This window comes from Phyllobates terribilis, unplaced genomic scaffold, assembly GCF_046119375.1.
Source record: "Phyllobates terribilis strain yellow unplaced genomic scaffold, ASM4611937v1 Scaffold_11__3_contigs__length_659146591, whole genome shotgun sequence".
NCBI classification, from domain to species: Eukaryota; Metazoa; Chordata; class Amphibia; order Anura; family Dendrobatidae; genus Phyllobates; species Phyllobates terribilis.
This window is the reverse complement of record NW_027362771.1, coordinates 640,173,507-640,187,298: the sequence shown is the minus strand read 5'-3', so window position 1 is coordinate 640,187,298 and position 13,792 is coordinate 640,173,507. Positions and strand designations below refer to the sequence as shown.

The 13,792-nt window shown below is 49.4% G+C and overlaps 1 pseudogene; it reads right to left on the bottom strand.

Moving 5' to 3' along the window:
* Positions 1 to 325: 325 nt before the first annotated feature.
* On the bottom strand, positions 326 to 1,243 carry LOC141167601 (olfactory receptor 11A1-like; annotated as a pseudogene).
* Positions 1,244 to 13,792: the final 12,549 nt, after the last annotated feature.

Sequence of the window (13,792 nt, the reverse complement as noted above, 5' to 3'; positions counted from 1 at the left end):
CCGTCTCTGTCATAGCAAATAACAGACAAGATAGAGTAGTGGGGGGTGACATCTCCCCTCAGCTTCCACATCTTTTTAAAAAAAGTGGATGAACCAAAGTTGCTGGTGAAGAAAGACAAAATGATTAAAGAAAGACTGTCAGGTGCAGGTGGGTACATAACTTAGAGACTTTCACCAAACCATGTCATGAGTTTTTAGTTGCACCCCTAAAGTGGGGTAAAGAAATAAAAGCTAACAAGGAAAACATCCTCGTTTTACACTATGCTATGCTGTGGTTCCCGCTCATCCCTGTGTATATTCCTGGTGGTAATGATGCCAACATTTCTCAAAATTGTCTATTTAATTTCATTATTGCAGCTCTTATTTCTTGATTTTTTAGACTGTAGATAACGGGATTGAGTAATGGCGTCACCATCGTGTACAGAAGAGCTAAAACCTTATTTACTGAGTGTTGAAAGGACGGGGTCATATATACAATGATGAGTGTTCCATAGTAGGCGCAGACAACCATGAGATGGGAACTACAAGTGGAGAATGATTTCCTTTTACCACTAGTGGACTAGATCTTGAGAATTGCAATTAGTATCAGTATATAAGTCTGAGCAATGAAGACCAAAGGGAAAACTAGAATTGGAAATGACAAAACAAGATCTTCTATTTCTAGAACTGAGGTGTCAGAGCAGGAGAGTTGTAGAACAGGAGCCAGATCACAAAAAAAGTGGTCAATGACGTTGGATCCACAAAACTTCAACATGCTTATGAGAAAGGCTGCGGGCAATGAGATCATGAAGCCAGTTAACCAAGAGCAGCTAATCATAGAGAAGCACAACCTCTGGGTCATTACATTTATATAATTAAAGGGTCTACAGATGGCCAGATATCGATCATAAGACATAAATGAGAGCAGGAGACATTCTGCAGTCGTGGAAGAAGAAAACATATAATATTGAGTAATACAGCCACTTAAAGAGATGGTCCCTCCATCATGTAAGGTGACCTCCAACATTTTCGGAATAATATTTGTAGTAAACAGAATTTCCGATATGGATAAATGACTAAGGAAAATATACATTGAAGTCCAGAGATGGCAATTAATATGCACTAGGGTGACAATCAAAAAGTTTCCAATCAAAATAGCAAAATAGACTATCAAGACAATAGAGAAAAAAAACACTCGAATGGAGTGAATGTTCTGGAAAGACACCAGAAAGAATTCTTTGACTGTTGAGTTTTCTGAATACATTGACTGCAAGAAAGATAGTGAAATATTGTCAGTTCCAGTCTAAGGTCAACATTCCTGAACCAGAAAGTTCCTAAACATCCCTCCAAACCATCAACTTCCTCTAAAAACGGAACCCACAAACTGCTTTTTACTATTCGATAGAGATATCTGCACACTGTTAAGTACCTGATGACCAGATGTTTCCAATAGAATTATCCACCTTGTCTACCTGTGAAGGTCACCAAGAACCTTAAAGGTTTATTTTGTTAGAAGAGATTGCACCATTTTCATTGAGTGCAATGAACTGTCCTTATAATTGACCAAAAAATGTCAGGTCCTTTGATCCATATTCAATTCCCCTTTTCCTTTCTGTTAACCTATAATTTAAAGAATTTATAGACTGAATAAAATTTTTATTACATAATCAATGCATAATCCTGGAAATCCTCCTTTTAGATCGTTATAGGTGGAATGTGACATAATTTAGCCCTAAAAGTGAATCTTGGAGCTTCTGGATTCCGTTGGACACTGTGAGAAAAGTTTCTCCATTTTTATGTTTGTTAATAACGCTGGTGTGTCTTATGTGCTAGACGGGCCCATGGTCAACCTCAGGCACCAGGACTAAATGCAACTCCTCATTCGATGGTAACTTTATCTATGACCTTGTTTCCCCTATTTCTTTAGTGCATGTTCACAGATGCATGACTGACAGCTGGTCACTAGTGTGATGGTCTCTCACAAAAGCAAATTGTGGTGGATGATAATTTTGATGTGATCATCAATGTAGCCAGGGGCTTAACAATAATAGGTTCATAGGTTGCAGTCGCACCCAGGCCATGGAACATGGGGAGAGGTATGGGGATAGGTGGGGGTAAAAGTTCCTTTTGATCCATAGGGCTCAAGATATGTCACTGAGTTTGAAGAATGAGGAACGTTCATGTGTTGTACTACTGGCACCGCCATTACCACTAATCAATCACATTCCAACTGCATGTAATCTTTGTTGGGGGAAAAACATTACTTGAGAGGGTGAAGATGTTTTTATTTTATTTTTGTAACATTTACAAATGTATACCTTTGGATTTGTATAACCTGTGGAAAACGGGAGACATAATAGAAACTTTTCTATGTGATATACAAGGGCGCACAATCTGAAACTCCTTAGGGGAAAGATCAGAACCAATGTCAGATAAGGATCCGATAGGATACGATACACTTTAGTGATCCCGATGGAAATTGCAGGATCGCATTACCTTGATTAGCAGTAGCGTGGATAAACAACAGGTTATTAGGTGCGCGTGTGCCCCTAAAACCCGATGTTTACATAGTTACAAGCCTGATCGCTGCTCCCGCTGGTCACACACAGCGATGTGTGCTGACCAGCGGGAGGGCAACGACCAAAAAATTGTCCAGGACACTTTGCAGCGATCAACGACCTCACAGCAGGGGCCTGATCGCTGCAAAGTGTCACACATAGCGACATCGCTGGTGAGGTCGCTGTTGCGTCACCAAAACCGAGACACAGCAGCGATCTCGCTAGCGATCTTGCTATGTGAGACGGGGGCTTTAGTGCGGAGTCTTCTTCATCTTCTAGGTGCGTGAAGGAATAGAAAGCACAATAGATTTAGTTACTGATCTTAGTAACCTCGCAGACAGGAGGGGACATCGCAAGACTTCACCATTCCCTGGAATCCAATGAAGTCCTCCGCAATATCTGTAAAATGAATCACAACCTTCAGTACAGCTCTACCATATAATGAAATGTCTCTGGAGCCACCAGCTTCTCTCTCCTTATAAATGTGGTGAACTTTATAAATAATTGATTGTTGAATGATACAAATTTCAGTGTTGAAGAGATTTATAGTCAGGAGATTCTATTTTCTGTTATCTCATAAAAGAAAGTGATCAGAGTTAGTTACCAGATAGAGACATAGATGACGGCGGGCCGTCTGAAGATTCCCTGTGTTCATCGAAGATGTTCCAGAGGGTGCGCAATTTATAGCGTTCTCTGCAGGCAATCTTCCTTGACGATTTCATGGGCTCCTCATGGGTATTCATCAGAGACTCATTAATGACATAGAAAACAATTATTGCTGATATCGGGATGTAGGAAAAACACAAATCTCATCTAATTCTAAAAAAAAAATGCACAAATACATCATTGTGTGATGACAGTGTTATTCTTCTGGCAGTTGTAGAGCGCCTCAGATGGTCCAATCTTGTCCTGAACTGTCATTCCGCTGATACTGTGCTACGCCGTCCTACCATCCAGCCATAAACCATCCTCCATTTCTTCTGTAATCTTGTTTTATAGGTAATCGCTTCAACATTCTCATTGTCATGGGCAGAATATGAGGGACAATTTTAGGCATTAGCACATGGGAAGTTTAGGAATATAAGAAATGCACTAAAACCACAGGATTACATACTGGTCCATGGTGTTATGATATTGCGGTAGTATGTGGGAACTATGATGTAACATATCTGGCGGCGCCCTTGCATGGTGGTTCATCTCCCACTGTGCAAGAGCGCGCACTTGATCTCGAGTCCAGAATGTCTCTCTGGCTTCCCTCCATGCTGTCTGTTTGTGTCTGTTAAGGGCGGCGCCCGATCACTTCCTGCTTTTTGTACCTGCTGTGGGTCACACCTCTTGTGCGTCCTCAGCCTATTGCTGTCTGTCACCTGGTATATAACCCAGCTGCTCCAATCAATCCCTGCCTGAGCATTGTGTTTCATTCAGTGTGTGCTTGCACTCAGAAGGTGCCAGGTCCCGTTCTGTGTTCTCTTGTCTGCCTATCCTGGAGGCTGTATTTCCAGGCCTGTCTGAACACGGTCCTAGCCTGTTCCTCCCGCCTTCTAGGGGCCGATTACCTAGACCCGCTCCTGTATCTTGTCTGTCCTGTCTGAACTCGCTCCTAGCCTGTTCCTCCCGCCATCTAGGGGCCGATTACCTAGACTCGCTCCTGTATCTTGTCTGTCCTGTCTGAACTCGCTCCTAGCCTGTTCCTCCCGCTTTCTAGGGGCCGATTACCTAGACCCGCTCCTGTATCTTGTCAGTCCTGTCTGAACACGCTCCTTGCCTGTTCGTCCCGCCTCTCTGGGGGCCGTATTCCCAGACCCGCTCCTGTATCCCGCTGCAGTGTCGGTCTCTTCCGTACACTCAGTTCCAGTCTGAACTCTCTCCTATCCTTTACCTGTTTTGCCTCTATGTCCGTTCCTTTCCTTTTTCTGCAAAGTCTGAACTCGTAGCTAACTCCTGCTTGTTGTCTCTGTACTCCCGTTTGTGTGTTTGTGGTCCACTTTCTACTTCACTGCAAGTACCTTGTGGGTATCTGGCTCTGCCTTTCCCTTCCTGTCTGTTCCGTGTGAACAGAGCCATGTTCCTCCTGCTCTGCTCTTGCTCACCGCTCCTGGCGGCCTCGTCCTGCTCTGCTCTTGCTCACCGCTCCAGGCGGCCTCGTCCTGCTCTGCTCTTGCTCACCGCTCCAGGCGGCCTCGTCCTGCTCTGCTCTTGCTCACCGCTCCAGGCGGCCTCGTCCTGCTCTGCTCTTGCTCACCGCTCCAGGCGGCCTCGTCCTGCTCTGCTCTTGCTCACCGCTCCAGGCGGTCTCGTCCTGCTCTGCTCTTGCTCACCGCTCCAGGCGGTCTCGTCCTGCTCTGCTCTTGCTCACCGCTCCAGGCGGTCTCGTCCTGCTCTGCTCTTGCTCACCGCTCCAGGCGGTCTCGTCCTGCTCTGCTCTTGCTCACCGCTCCAGGCGGTCTCGTCCTGCTCTGCTCTTGCTCACCGCTCCAGGCAGCCTCGTCCTGCTCTGCTCTTGCTCACCGCTCCAGGCGGCCTCGTCCTGCTCTGCTCTTGCTCACCGCTCCAGGCGGTCTCGTCCTGCCCTGCTCTCGCTCACCTCTCTGGGCGGCCTCACTCTGCTGTGTTTGTCTGCCACATCTGTGGTTCTGTTCCAGAGTCCCAGTGTGTACTGGGTCCTATCCCGCCTGTGTTCCTGCCTGCTAGTGCCTTCCTGTCTGCACTCTAGCCGTGCTTGCCTGTACCCCCCTGCCTGCATACTCGCCTGCCCGCATACCAGTCGTGCCTGCCTATTCCCACCAGTCTGTGTGCCAGCCTAACCAGTCTGTTCCTGTATTCCCCTGTGTGGGTCAACAGCCGTGTCCGGGGTCTGTCCTGGAGTAGCACCTGGTCCCTCTGCTCGGTTCCTCCTGGGTGCACTGGCGTCGTATGCCGTCGTGCGACCCTGGTCGGATCGGGTGAATACCTAGTTACGCCCCTCCAGGCATTCACTCTCTGGCACAGTCCAGTGGAATCACACGCACACGCCACTCAGCCCGGGCGTGTGCATTACAGCATGCTCAGGCCATGGTTCCCGTTGAGCCCCACGGCCTTCTCTCTCTGAGACGTTTTCCAGCGAATACATGCATTAAAAATAAATAAATACAATTTTTTTGTCTCTAGCTGAGTTCCTGGCTAATTACGCACCCGTCCAGATGGATCTATCTGCTCTCGTTCCTGCGGATCCGCCACGTTACTATGGGGATCCAAGACAAAGTCGTGCATTTGTGGAGCAATGCATGCTACACTTCAAGTTCTACCCTCTATTTTTTCCCACCGATCGGGTTAAGGTGGCATTCATTATGTCTAACCTAGCGGGTGATGCATTGGAATGGATCAACCCCCTATGGGAAACACAGGATCCTATCGTCCTGGACATAATGGCCTTCCTGGTGGCCTTTCTAATGGTCTTCGATGATCCTAACCCGGAGGCTCCTGCTGAAGCTTCACTTCCCAATATCCAGGAGCAGCCCCGATGGGTAATGTGTGTGGGTAGCGCAATAGTCCTCCAGCCCAATGAGACTACTGCCCACCCAGAATCCTCACAGGGTGACTACGCTCTCCGGAATACTTCTCCCAACCTCAAGAGGCAGTCCAGACGTGCTAGACGTAGAGGCAAGCCGTCACGCCAGGGTCTGTCCTCCCTGAGACCTCCTGACCCCAACCTTGAAGTCCCTACTGAAGCTTCATCTCCCTGTATCCTGGAGAAGCCCCAACGGGTAATGTGCGTGGGTAGTGCACCAGTTCTCCTGCCCGAAGAGACTACTGCCCATCCAGACTCCACACAGGAGAACTTCCTGCACCCGGCATCAGATGCTTCACCCACTTTAACCGGTGTGCATGTCCAAGGATGCTCCGAAGCTGTGATTACCTCAGAGTCTGTGCACCTCTACTACCTGGCGGAGGACCCCCAGTTGCCTCCTGAATCCTCCGGGATACCACTCGATGACAAATGGAGAGAGACTTCTCTACACCTGGTACTCGATACTTTGTCCGCTCCGTCCTGAGAGCCTGACAATGGGTACCCCAAAGTGGTAGTTACCCCCGAGTCTCTACACCCCTCGGACCAGGCGGAGGACCTCCAGTTGTCTCCAGAACCCTTTGGGGTGCTACCTGGTAGCGAAAGGACAGAGACTCTCCTATACTCTGTACCTGATACCTCGCTCGCTTCGTCCAGTGAGTCCAACCTAGTGTACTCTGAAGCAGAGGTTACCCATGAGTCTCTACACCCCTCTGACCAGGAGGAGGACCTCCAGTTGTCTCCAGAACCCTTCGGGGTGCTACCTGGTAGCGAAAGGACAGAGACTCTCCTATACTCTGTACCTGATACCTCGCTCGCTTCGTCCAGTAAGTCCAACCTAGTGTACTCCGAAGCAGAGGTTACTCCCGAGTCTCTACACCCCTCCGACCGGGCGGAGGACCTCCAGTTGTCTCCAGAACCCTTCGGGGTGCCACCTGGTGGTGAATGGACAGAGACTTTCCTATGCTCGGTACCCGATACCTCGCCTGCTTCGTCCAGTGAGTCCGACCTAGTGTACTCTGAAGCAGATGTTTTCTCCGAGCCTCTGCACTCTTCTGACCCGGCGGAGGACCTCCAGTTGTTTCCTGAATCCTCCGGGGTACCACCAGAAAACAAAGAGACAGTGATTTTTCCTCATCCTGTACCTGATAACCCGTCTATTTCTTCCTGTGAGCTTGACAAGATGTACCTCGAAGCAGAGTTTACCCCCAAGTCTCTGCTCCCCTCCAACCCGGTGGAGGACTTCCAGTTGTCTCCTGTACCCTCTGGGGTGCCACCTGAAAATATGTGGAGAGAGACTTCCTTGTGTGCTGTTCCTGGTACTCCACCCGTTTCGTCTGTTGCGGAGGATGGCTGGATAGGAGGTAGCATCCTAGCTAACCAGATGAGACCAGTTTTTCCTGTGGACAGTGGGAGCGATCTCCTTAAAGTGAAGGATTGGCCCTTGAATTCCCTGCGTAAGATTCTGGCAGGCCTGAAGAAGAGGGGGCGTAAGGGGGGGGTACTGTAACATATCTGGCGGCGCCCTTGCATGGTGGTCCATCTCCCACTGTGCAAGAGCGCGCACTTGATCTCGAGTCCAGAATGTCTCTCTGGCTTCCCTCCATGCTGTCTGTTTGTGTCTGTTAAGGGCGACGCCCGATCACTTCCTGCTTTTTGTACCTGCTGTGGGTAACACCCCTTGTGCGTCCTCAGCCTATTGCTGTCTGTCACCTGGTATATTACCCAGCTGCTCCAATCAATCCCTGCCTGAGCATTGTGTTTCATTCAGTGTGTGCTTGCACTCTGAAGGTGCCAGGTCCCGTTCTGTGTTCTCTTGTCTGCCTATCCTGGAGGCTGTATTTCCAGGCCTGTCTGAACACGCTCCTAGCCTGTTCCTCCCGCCTTCTAGGGGCCGATTACCTAGACCCGCTCCTGTATCTTGTCTGTCCTGTCTGAACTCGCTCCTAGCCTGTTCCTCCCACCTTCTAGGGGCCGATTACCTAGACCCGCTCCTGTATCTTGTCAGTCCTGTCTGAACACGCTCCTTGCCTGTTCGTCCCGCCTCTCTGGGGGCCGTATTCCCAGACCCGCTCCTGTATCCCGCTGCAGTGTCGGTCTCTTCCGTACACTCAGTTCCAGTCTGAACTCTCTCCTATCCTTTACCTGTTTTGCCTCTATGTCCGTTCCTTTCCTTTTTCTGCAAAGTCTGAACTCGTAGCTAACTCCTGCTTGTTGTCTCTGTACTCCCGTTTGTGTGTTTGTGGTCCACTTGCTACTTCACTGCAAGTACCTTGTGGGTATCTGGCTCTGCCTTTCTCTTCCTGTCTGTTCCGTGTGAACAGAGCCCTGTTCCTCCTGCTCTGCTCTTGTTCACCGCTCCTGGCGGCCTCGTCCTGCTCTGCTCTTGCTCACCGCTCCAGGCGGCCTCGTCCTGCTCTGCTCTTGCTCACCGCTCCAGGCGGCCTCGTCCTGCTCTGCTCTTGCTCACCGCTCCAGGCGGCCTCGTCCTGCTCTGCTCTTGCTCACCGCTCCAGGCGGCCTCGTCCTGCTTTGCTCTTGCTCACCGCTCCAGGCGGTCTCGTCCTGCTCTGCTCTTGCTCACCGCTCCAGGCGGTCTCGTCCTGCTCTGCTCTTGCTCACCGCTCCAGGCGGTCTCGTCCTGCTCTGCTCTTGCTCACCGCTCCAGGCGGTCTCGTCCTGCTCTGCTCTTGCTCACCGCTCCAGGCGGTCTCGTCCTGCTCTGCTCTTGCTCACCGCTCCAGGCGGCCTCGTCCTGCTCTGCTCTTGCTCACCGCTCCAGGCGACCTCGTCCTGCTCTGCTCTTGCTCACCGCTCCAGGCGGTCTCGTCCTGCTCTGCTCTTGCTCACCTCTCCAGGCGGTCTCGTCCTGCTCTGCTCTTGCTCACCGCTCCAGGCGGTCTCGTCCTGCTCTGCTCTTGCTCACCGCTCCAGGCGGTCTCGTCCTGCCCTGCTCTCGCTCACCTCTCTGGGCGGCCTCACTCTGCTGTGTTTGTCTGCCACATCTGTGGTTCTGTTCCAGAGTCCCAGTGTGTACTGGGTCCTATCCCGCCTGTGTTCCTGCCTGCTAGTGCCTTCCTGTCTGCACTCTAGCCGTGCTTGCCTGTACCCCCCTGCCTGCATACCCGCCTGCCCGCATATCAGTCGTGCCTGCCTATTCCCACCAGTCTGTGTGCCAGCCTAACCAGTCTGTTCCTGTATTCCCCTGTGTGGGTCAACAGCCGTGTCCGGGGTCTGTCCTGGAGTAGCACCTGGTCCCTCTGCTCGGTTCCTCCTGGGTGCACTGGCGTCGTATGCCGTCGTGCGACCCTGGTCGGATCGGGTGAATACCTAGTTACGCCCCTCCAGGCATTCACTCTCCGGCACAGTCCAGTGGAATCACACGCACACTCCGCTCAGCCCGGGCGTGTGCATTACATATGATATATCTTTTAACACATAACATTTATGGTTGTAACTATGTGGCAACTCAATGTGGAAGGGATAGAAGTTGTGCAGTTAGTAGGACATAGGGGAAGCCAAGATTCTTCTAAGGTTATTCTCTTTTCCATTAGTTCAAACAGCAGAAAAACTTTCCCACCCTGGATTCTATTTTAAAAACCAAGTGTGATCGGAGAGATGTGTCAAGAATTTGGTCAAGAAGCTCTAATTAATTAGTGTGTAATTTGTTTTATTAAAAATCACATTTGTACTAATAGTATATAGGCAGGGCCAATGTGGAGGGGAACAATCTGGGCATTTTCCTAGGCCTTGACTGTCCTAAAGGGCCCATTTTAAGACCTTTTCTGCTAGACATCTGGTGGGCCGCTTAGGCCCCAGACCACCTGCTTTAAAGGAAATCTGTCATGTGAAATAATTATTTATTTCTGCAGTATTACCAAAACAAGGGAGAGCAGGAGAAGGATCTTCCATCATGACCCCAGTAATCCCTCTCTTCTCCCAGTCCAGACCTTTCTCAACAGACCACTTTGTCCCCACAAGACCTGTCTATTATCATGAAGTCTCAACCCGTTCTTATATCCTGCAGATTCATCAAACATCTGATGTGCTGCTTCTTCACTCACATCACAAAGTAAGACTGCTCTACATGGTGACCTACCCCAGCAGATGGACTGCTGCCAGAACAACACCCCAAAAACACAGCAAACCCAGCAAAACCCAGCCAATACTAAATAAAAAGAGAAAACATGTGATTTTTTGTCAAGTGGGTGGGCCACAGCAATTTTCTTCTAAATATAAGACTGAAAATTTCCATGTTCGTCGTCTTCATCCCAGTTGTCTGAGAAGAATGAATGTGATCAACAAATGGACTGTAGATCCTTCTTCTCTGCTGCACCAATAAGGCGGCTCTCCATTCAACCCAACCTGACAACATTATTGCTTGTTTCAGACCATCTTGCAAACCTGACAGATATCTAAAACAATGAGCATGAGGTGAACACTGTCTCCTAGTAAAAGATAACAGTTATCACCCTCGAGCTCCCAGGGCCTGTACATGCTTGAGTAAGGAGTAGTGTTGAGCGAGCATGCTCGACACTGCTCAGTACTCGCCCGAGCATCTCACTACTCAGGATGTTCGGCGAGCACCGAGCATTTCCGGGTTATTCGGGCGGGAGCTCCGGTCTCCGCCCTGCATGTTTGGCACTCTTTACAGAGACAATAAACATGCAGGGATTGCCAGCCAGTCACTGTAATGCCGCAGCCATGTTGGTTGTGGGCATTACAGTGATTGGCTGGCCGCACAGCGCCACCTCGAGTATTTAAAACCGGGTGCTGCCATCTTGGACACAGTCGCTCCGGATCAGACGGTGTATGGAGAGTGCTGCTGAGCTAGGGAGAGATTTATACTGGTAGTGTAGGGTCTGTAAAGCCTGCCAAATCAAACAAACAGTCCTTCTCAGGACTAATATCCATCCCAGATATCAGGCAGGCAGGCAGACAGGCTGTATAAGAGACACAGTGGTTATACCAACAAACACTGCATTACAGTCCTGTGTGCTGCTTTTCAAATTGCTGGACTTAGCTCCAGGGCCAGGAAAAATCCTTTTTTTTTCATCTAAATTATCTTTTTGTTTTTTTTTCCTCAGTCAGACTGTACAAATACCCGTCTTATTAACCGTTTGGTATTTCCCCCCACCCCAAAAAAAAATTGAGTGTCTGGCTGACTGTTCAGACACAAATATATCTGCTTAAAAGATTCTGGTGAAGGCCAGAGAACTAGAACTGTGGTTTTTTTCTTCCACGGTTCAAATCTGGGTGTAATCCAATTTTTTGCATGAAAAAAAAACATTTTGAGTATCTCGCTGACTGTTCAGACACAAATATACTATATCTGTTTAAAAGAGTGTGGTGTAGGCCAGATAACTAGAACTCTGGTTTTGCAGTTCCACGTTTCAAATCTCTGTATTATCCACTTTTTGCCTTTTTTCAATAAAAAAAAACATTTTGAGTGTCTCGCTGACTGTTCAGACACAAATATACTATATCTGTTTAAAAGAGTCTGGTGTAGGCCAGATAACTAGAACTCTGGTTTTTCAGTTCCACGTTTCAAATCTCTGTATTATCCACTTTTTGCCTTTTTTCAATAAAAAAAAACATTTTGAGTGTCTTGCTGACTGTTCAGACACAAATATATCTGTTTAAAAGATTCTAGTGTAGGCCAGAGAACTAGAACTGTGGTTTTCCTCTTCCACGGTTCAAATCTGGGTGTAATCCACGTTTTTGCATAAAAAAAACAGTTTCAGTGTCTCGCTGACTGTTAAGACTCAAATATATCTGTTTAAAAGATTCTGGTGTAGGCCAGAGAACTAGTACTGTGGTTTTCCTCTTCCACGGTTCTAATCTCCTTTTTAATACACTTTTGTCATTGAGTGTGAGTGTAAGCTATTTTACTCCATTTACAATGGGCAAGGCGCGTGGCAAGGGACATGGAACTCGACGTTCTGGTGATGGTGCGTGCAAAGTACGGGGCTGTGGCCAAGGTGAAAATGTGCCACAACCAACAGCCACATCTTCTCGCTCCCAGTTCTTCACCGAATTACTAGGGAAGCACACAACAGCACCACTATTGCGAACTGATCAGGGTGAACAGGTTATTAATTGGATAGCATATAATACTTCCAGTCACGTGGGCGCCACCACCTCCGGCCTGTCTTCCACACGGTCAAGTCTTAGTAGCCGTGAGTCTTGAATGCATACTCCTTCTCACCCTGATGTTCATTCCTCCCACCATGCCGAGTGTCGTCAGACAGCAACTGATCCCACAGTTGGACACTCTGAAGAGCTGTTCACTGGTCCATTTCCATATTTGGGCCCCTCGCCTGCTCTGCTTGAAGTGGTGGAAGAGGAGATCCCATGTAGCGATGGCCAAATATTTGAACAGCCACGGCCACAGGAAGGCGACACTGGCAATTTGTCACAAGAGGTGGACGATGACAAGACACAATTGCCACAAAGTGAGGAGGAGGACCGTGGTGTGGAAGTGGAAGAGGAGGAGGTGGTGGATGATCTAGTAACTGACCCAACGTGGCAGGAGGACACGCAGAGCGATGCCAGCAGCACATAGGGGGAGGGAGGCAGAGTACCCCAACAGGCAGGAAGAAGCAGTGTGGTGGCCGCAGACAGAAGGCGGGCAACCGTTCCCCGTAAAACCAACAAGGGGAACGTTGCCAGTACAACCGGTGGGTCTTCCAGAGTCTGGAATTTTTTTAAAGACTCTGCTAATAACCCCGAAAAGGCCATTTGTACCACCTGCCAGGCCAGCATCAGCAGGGGTGACAAAACTACCAGCCTGACCACCACCAGCATGATCAGGCACATGTCAGCAATGCACCCAACTTTGTGGGGCGAACCCCAGGGTCCACGACTAGTGTCAGCGGGTGTAACCACGCCTTCTTCCGCTGTTGTGCGTGTAAGAGAACCCCCTGTTGTGCAAGGCAATCCCCCGTCCATACTGCATGCAAAGGTGGCCCCTCCTCTCAGTCTTCACTTGTTATGGCAGTTTCTCAAGAAATAGCATCAACGTCCACGTCCACGTCCCACCGCAGCGTTCAATTGTCCATATCCCAGACCTTAGAACAAAAGCGCAAATTCGCAGCCAACGCCCCACAGGCCACAGTCCTAAATTCGCACATTTCACGACTGCTTGCATTGGAAATGCTGCCTTTTAGGCTGGTGGAGACAGAATCCTTCCGCAACCTTATGGCGGTGGCCGTCCCTCGGTAATCAGTCCCCAGCCGTCACTATTTTGCCCGGTGTGCCATCCCCGCACTACACAAGAACGTGTCCCAAAACATCTGCTGTGCCCTCAACAACGCTGTTACTGGAAGAGTCCACCTGACAACGGACACGTGGACAAGTGCTTGTGGCCAGGGAAGATACATCTCCCTGACGGCACACTGGGTAAACATAGTTGAATGCGGGACCCAGTAGGACCTTGGGACGGAACACATCCTCCCACACCGAGGATTGCGGGCCCTATGTCAGTCAGAGTTGCCCCCACAGTGTACAGCTCCTGCACATCCTCCTCCTCCTCCTCATGTTCAGCCTCCATCTCAGATATCACCACATCAGTTACAAACTGCAGTACTGCCTCAGCCAAGTGGCAACAGGCTGTGCTGAAACTCATAAGCTAAGGGTGATAAACCTCACACTGCTTGTGAGTTGTGGACAGCTGTGAGATAGCAGGCAGATCTGTGGCTGAGACCGCTGA